Source organism: Rattus norvegicus, chromosome 2, assembly GCF_021556685.1.
Source record: "Rattus norvegicus strain SHRSP/BbbUtx chromosome 2, alternate assembly SHRSP_T2T, whole genome shotgun sequence".
NCBI classification, from domain to species: domain Eukaryota; kingdom Metazoa; phylum Chordata; class Mammalia; order Rodentia; family Muridae; genus Rattus; species Rattus norvegicus.
In genome coordinates this window covers 95184233-95191784 of record NC_141535.1, presented here as the reverse complement: position 1 = coordinate 95191784, position 7552 = coordinate 95184233, and positions in this window count along the sequence as shown.

Sequence of the window (7552 nt, the reverse complement as noted above, 5' to 3'; positions counted from 1 at the left end):
CAAAGGCATTCCAATGCTCAGAAAGAGCACTTTTATGCAAACAAATATAAAAACCTGCAATAATGGAGACGTTAGTAATTAATTGTTTTCCTTAGACTTGTGCTGAGCATAGATATATACAAGCAGTCTTGCAAATGAAATTGTATGGCTGTGTGCAGTAGCAGAAATCTATTCTTCTCTTCTACTGGGTGCTAGCATTTGCACAATATACTCCTCAGTATACACCTGCCCCACTGCAGCCAGTATCTTTCTGGAGATTACATGTAGGGGCTGCTCTGAAAGAAGGCAAAGAGGTGGTATTGATTCTAACACTTTGCCTCTAGGCATATAAGGAAACAAGTTATGAAATCAGAAAAGATAATCAAGAATTGCAAGTGCATAGTACTATATTAAAGAACTACATGTTGATAGCACTCCAGAATCAGCAAAATTATGGATGTCTACTACTGTTTATAAATCAAATCAAAAGATGACTGTAAGACATTCATGTTGCTGAGACTCTCCACCTGTGGCTCAATAATGTCTCCTTTTAGAAATTCCTTTTAGAGTTTACTCCATTGTTGGCATTATGTTGTATGGAACTTGGGAAGAAGGGGTTAATTGGAGAAGTTGAAGATAGAGGTAACTTCATGAGCTGCATTACTCAAATTCACCTGATTAAGAACTGAAGATGAGTCTAGGGTTATATTACAGTTGACATGCTCAAAAAGAAGTATACTGACATCTATATAATCTTGAGCAAATTGAGCAAATGAATTGCTAACACTTGCTCAGACCCAACTATTGCATTGGAAACAATACACTTATTTGTCATAGAAGATACACATTATTTAAAATGCCATCCATGGACAAAAGACATAATATAACTTCATGTTATATGCCAAATGATCTTAGTTGGAATTATATTTATTTTTTCTTGCCTAGCAAATCTCAAGACAGTTTTGCATAATTAATATTTCCATGCACTAACTTTGTAGTTTTTCTCTTTAAAATTTGATTTAATTCATTTATACATTTATCACTAAGTGCATGTTTTACACTAAATACCTTTGAAGTGGGAAAACAATGGTGTACTGCCGTCAGTTTTTCCTCTTATTTTGCTATGAATTAGGCTCCCCATTGGAGCTTAGGTGACCCAAAGTCAATGAATTTGTAAGGTCACTCTGAGTCTTCCCAGTTCCTTGCATTGGCTATTAGTTAGGAGCAGGGCTTTCTAAACTCTGCCTAATTCCTGTGACTCTGAATGTCATTAGAAAATTACAGAACCTCAGGGGTATTAGGCCAAGATTGAGAACCAACCAGTTCCATCCACATTGCTGTCCCGTATTCTATTAATTTTCTTTAGTTGGCTGAGATTAAAGATAGAACCATATTTTTGCTTTTCCCATCATCACTCTTCACAGTTTTATAAATAGTGAGTAGTTAGTTACATGAAGCCAAAGCTGTGTCTGTGGAAACAACTATACTTAGAAAGATAAAAATATGCACTCAAAAAGAACTTCAGAACTCTATTTCACACCTGGAACTTATTTCTTTTGGCATATATTTTACCTAGATATGAGTTTATGCATTTCCCAATTAAATAGTTGCTTTAATTGTCAGAAGCTTCTAGGAAAAAGATGCATAATTGATTTTGCATATTCTGGATAAATATTACCACAGTAACTATTTTTACTGAAAATCATGAATCACTTTAGAGATTCTCAATTGAATATTTCTAGGATAAATCTAAGAAGATGGAAAGATCACCCATGCTCATGGATTTGCATGATTAATATGGTAAAAATGGCCATTTTTGCCAAAGGCAATCTACACATTCAATGCAATCCTCATCAAAATTCCAACTCAAGTTTTCCTAGTTTCAGAAAGAGCAAATTTGCAAATCCATCTGGAATAACAAAAAACCTAGCATAGTGAAAACTATCCTCAACAATAAAAGAACTTCTGGGTAAAACCACTAACCCTGACCTCAAGCTGTGTTACAGAGCAATAGTGATAAAAAATTGTATGGTATTGGTACAGAGACAGACAGGTAGATCAATTGAATAGAATAGATGACTCAGAAATGAACCCACACACCTATGGTCACTTGATCTTTGACAAAGGAGCTAAAACCATCCAGTGGAAAAAAGATAGCATTTTCAGCAAATGTTGTTGGTTCAACTAGAGGTCAGCATGTAGAAGAATGCATATCGATCCATTCTTATCAACCTATACAAAACTTAAGTCCATGTGGATCAAGAACTTCCACATAAAACCAGATACACTCAAACTTATAGAAGAGAAAGTGGGGAAGAGCCACGAACACATAGGTAATGGGGAAATTTTCTTGAACAGAACACCAATGGCTTATGCTCTAAGATCAAGAATCGACAAATAGGACCTCATAAAATTGCAAAGTTCTGTAAGGCAAAGGGCACTGTCATTAAGACAAAACAGCAACTAACAGATTGGGAAAAGATCTTTACTAATCCTACATTCAATAGAGAATGGCCTTGTTGGGCACCAATGGGAGGAGAAACCCTTTGTCTTGCCAAGGCTGAACCCCCAAGTGTAGGAATGTCATGGTGGGAAGAGGAGTGGTTAGGGAAGGGGAATACCCTCATAGAAGAAGTGGTAGTAGGGATGGGATAGGAGCCTTATGGACAGGAAACTGGTAAAGGTGATAACATTTGAAATGTAAATAAAAAATCCAATAAAAATAAGTAAGTAAGTAAGTAAATACATAAATAAATAAATAAGGTTAATCATTATAAAAAGATTAAAGGCTCCTTTTTAGGGCAAGCTTCAGAAACAGAAAAAATAGATAATTTCTAAGGATAAAAGCAGAGGTAGTTACCAATTTTGTTTCTGAAAACTTATGGACATAGAAAATAAGGGGACAATTTGCATATCTAAACTAAGATGCCCAAGTATAAAAGCCACTGTGTTTCTATCAAGAAGGAGCTGTACGTTTGTTATGTACATGTTATATATTTTACATATAAATAGTGTCTATAATTACAAAAAAAAGATAGCAAATTCCCAGATAGTGCAGCCTGCAGAAGATTGCCTGACTGCCTGGGTCTGATTGTGTAGCCCAGGTAGGTAGTACCGGTGAGCTACAAACACCAGCCCTTATTGAAGGCCAGTTGTGGACCACTTCATTTTGTCTAGCTGCCTCTGGAGATAATAGAAATGCCACCATTCATCTGATGAGTTTAGGAGGAGCCAGCAAGTATAGACAGCCATTCTGGGAACGATAGGAAGGCCTAATTAGAGGGACACTGAAAGACATCAGGATTAATTGGTTAGGTCTCTCCTAATTGTTGTGACTTCTATGCCCTTTTAGGGATGTCTAGGTGAGCTGCTGAGACTATTCTAAAAGAGATATGCATATAGGTTATGCAATTCATGGTTTTATTTTTGTTTTAAAACAGTGTAAAAAAGTCAAATTGATTGGAAATTTATTTACAGGCTCATTGGAAATTGGATTTCATTTATCATTATACTTCTTTAAAAAGAATACTAAATCATTTCAGTCATATCAAATTTTTAAGAATTGTATAAGAACTTTTGTTCATGTGCATGTGCAATATTTGGTCTTGATGATGACTATCAAGAACCTTAAATGTTATCACGAAAAATATTCATGAAGAATTATTTGGAAATAAAACTTGCTTTATTAAAATTTATTAAAATAATTATGAAACCCCTGACATTTGATATTTAGCTTTTACATATTTTTATCTTATAAAGACATGAAGAGCTTGCAGTCATTATTGTGCTGAGCTTCAGTATTTCCCATGGTCCCCCACTGTCTCTGTATGTGTTATGTGTATCCATGCTAAGATCTGAGAAGGGTTTGAAAATGCTCCTCTTAATGCTAAGTGTATAGAAATCCAACAGTGAGCCACAGATCCTGTTGAACCCAAGCCTGTTCAGAACATACAAAAGGCACATGTCCACACTTCGCCTTATCTGAGAATTGCTAATGGCCTGTGAGGAACTTGAGACCTACGTACTGTGCAAGAGTGTTTCCCATCTCATGCCCTCCCTTCTATATTCCTCAGAGTTTGATGTGGCCTTGTCCCAAGGCATTCCAAGGATCTCTTTCTGTACTAAATTTGTTCCTCTATTTTGATCATCTAAGATTTTAAGATAATATCTTATATTAGTTTCTATGTGTGTTCTGTAGTCAAATAATAAATGTAAATTTGAATAATTTCTTTTCTAAATTACTAGTAAAAGTTAAAATGCATTTAATGAATGTATGAAGTTCTCGAACAAAAAGACTGAGGCACCCACTTGCATGCAGGGAAATGTTACTTTATTTAAACATACAACAATTAAAATCAGATTAGCTTTGCAACTGTGTACTATAATTTGAATGCTGAACATCACCAGAAAAGAAGGAATTCTTGTAGATTGATGTCTCTATGTAAGTGAGGGCAGCCACAGAGAAGGCACGGTTTGCGATTAGGCAGTGAAAAAGTAAGGCAGGCACAGAGTTTTGGAGAGAAGAGAGAGAGGGGAGAAGGAGAAGGAAGAGCCAAGATGGAGGCAGAGAAGGATGACCCAGATCCGTGTGTCATTAAATGGCCACAGGTAGCTATGAAAATCGTATAAGGTATGGACTGTTATAGGACAAATTGTCTTACACAGTTGGACAGTTTATATCATTATCAATTGGTTGTGAGTTTATTGTGAGGATGTTTTGTGGAGTGAGAATTTACTGATACAAATCTGATTGATAAATTACAAGCATATTGAGTTTTAATTTTAGCAGGATGCTGGGAATTGTAACTATAACCACAGCAGTTGGATGGCTAAATGGAGCTGGTGTGGTGCTAAACCTTGCCATGGGAACTAGAAGATTGGTCACTTCTGGGACTAGTTATGGTGGCCAGATTGCCACAGGGCTCAGAGAGTAGTTGGCGGCAGTGTGGGATGGAAATTGGAAACTTAGTGAGTTGGGTTGAGACACTTTGCTGATTGAGATGAAAATGCCCCTCAGATACCATGTGACCCATCGGTGCTGGCAAAGCAAGGCTTGGTGCCTTCGATTTTTATTATTTACCGCAACAAATTCTTATATAACACATTCAGTCTGACTGAACTGCACTGTGGGAACAATATGCTAACTTACTCAGTCCCTAATTTATATATTAGAAACATATCTAAGGTTTCAGGTCTCATTGCTTTGATTCTGTACTTCTCTAGAATTACAGAGTTTGGAGTATGATTATATGTTCTCTGAATTCCTTATTTTAGATTTAGTATTTTAAATTTATTTTGATTGATTATTTTCTATATTGTGTTCTGTAATAAAGATGCCTAAGATGCTGAAGATGCGAATACACACACACACACACACACACACACACACACACACACACACACACAGCAATTCCCTTTTAAGCTTGTTTGGAGGTTCTGCCATCAGGGATTATGCACGAATCTGTGATCAGATAGGAGGGCAGCTAGGATATAATAAGCATTGCCTACTGAATTTTAAGGGTAAATTACTAGGTATAAATTTGAAGCAAAATTAAACACTTAAATATGGGACAAGAAGTTGTAAAACTCTGATAAAAGAATCAGTAAAGGTTAGCAGACATAGCTGTGACAACAGTTGCCCTGATGACCTGTGGAAGCACAGGAAACAAAAAAAATGGTCCTATAGAACTGTACAAAACTATAAAGCTTCTGCATAGAAAGGAAGAATTGATTAAGAGACCCAGAAACCACACACTGGGAACAGGATTATTTAGAAGCACTGTATTAACTTATAGAAGGAAATTGAAATGCCAGATGTGAAAAGACAAAATTCCTATTGAAGTAGACCAGAACATAAATAGACATTATTTTACCTCCATGAAGAAGATGTACGATTGGTCAATAGATGTCTAAAAACTGTCATTGAATATGCATTACAAATTGAAATGAACTATTATCTCATGACTGTTAAAGCTGATTTATCAAAGAGGAAAAAAGACAAGTATTATTTACAAGAGAGAGGGGAAGAATATGTTTTCCCATCACTGATGGATTATATGTTAAATCAGATATTTGGGGAATTGCTATGGAGATCCCTTATACAAACACTAGAGCTTAATTTCCATAATTGCTGACCAGTCCACTTTGGGCGTATACCCAGAAGAGCTGACACTGGGCCTCCCATGCTCATTGCAGCACTGTCCACAACAGCCAAGAATTGGAAGCAACTAACACTCATCACAAATGAGTAAATTATGAAATTGTAAAATAAATGTATTTTGTACATTGTGGTGGTTGGGTTTTATAGGAATATAGAAAGCTAGCTAGCAGAGGCAGAAACAAGCAGGCAACATGAGCACACCTATTTCTCTCTGCTCTTAGCTGTAGGTGTAATATGATTAGCTGCCTGAGAACCTGTCTGACAGAATGGTTGGCTTGTACCTGGACCTATTATTCAAATGACATTTTTCTTCTTCCTCTGTGTTGCTTTTTGTCAGGATATATTATTGCTACAGCAAAAATGAAACTGTGGTTGGTTGGGAGCTTGCATGTATAAGAGACTGAGATATATAGTATATAGGTTTTTATTTATTTATATAAAGGTATATAATTTTATGAGTCATAACAAATATGTTTATTAAAACATCAGAATACTATCTACCCTCAAAAAGGAAATTTGCAGACATTGGAAGGCATTATGCTAATTGAAGTGAGCTAGTAACACAAAAATCTAACACATTTTTACATGTTTATAGTATCTACAAAAATCAAACTCAGAAACATGAAGGGAATGCTGGTTACCAGGCAGGAGGGAGACGAACATAAGAGAAAGGGAACAAAACTTCTATTAAATAAGAGATGTGGCCTCTGCTACTCACATTACAATGTGACTGTAATCAAAACTATGTGGTATACTAAAAGATTCCTTAATGAATATTGAGAGATTTTAAATGTACTAGCAAGAACAACAAAAAATAGTACTCATGTGGATTAATGGCTATGCTATTTAGTTGAAATTCTTCAATCAGTATGCTGCAAATATCTCAAAAATTCATATTATATCCCACAATTCCTACAATCATCACTCATCGATTAAGGGTAAAAATATGTAAAAGACTGGTTATTAATAGAGAACTGGGCTTGTGGGGGAGAGCACCCTCAGGGTGTCTCCTGGGTATTATCTTCCCTCGGTTCATTTACAAAAGCTACAAGGAACAGTGAAAGAAGTGTGGCTAGGTTTACTCTTTTTCAGGGAATTTATTTTCCATTTTAAGCAGATAATAATATCGATATTTTTGTTGTTACAACAGGAATTCTTTTGATACAGATGACAAGTACTCTGAAGACAGTGAACAGGAAAATAAAAATGTAATGGCTGCTTTTTATGGTATAAAGCTTCAATGTTTTTATAATAGAGCAAATATTAAAGCAATATATTCGCTTTTATTAAATAATCAATCAGTCTTAAAATATCTGTTGAGATAAACTCTTGTCTTATCCTACCTCAGAAAAATAACAAATTTCAACAGCTATAATTTTGGTTTATCTCATTATAAACTTTTTATATTAGGAT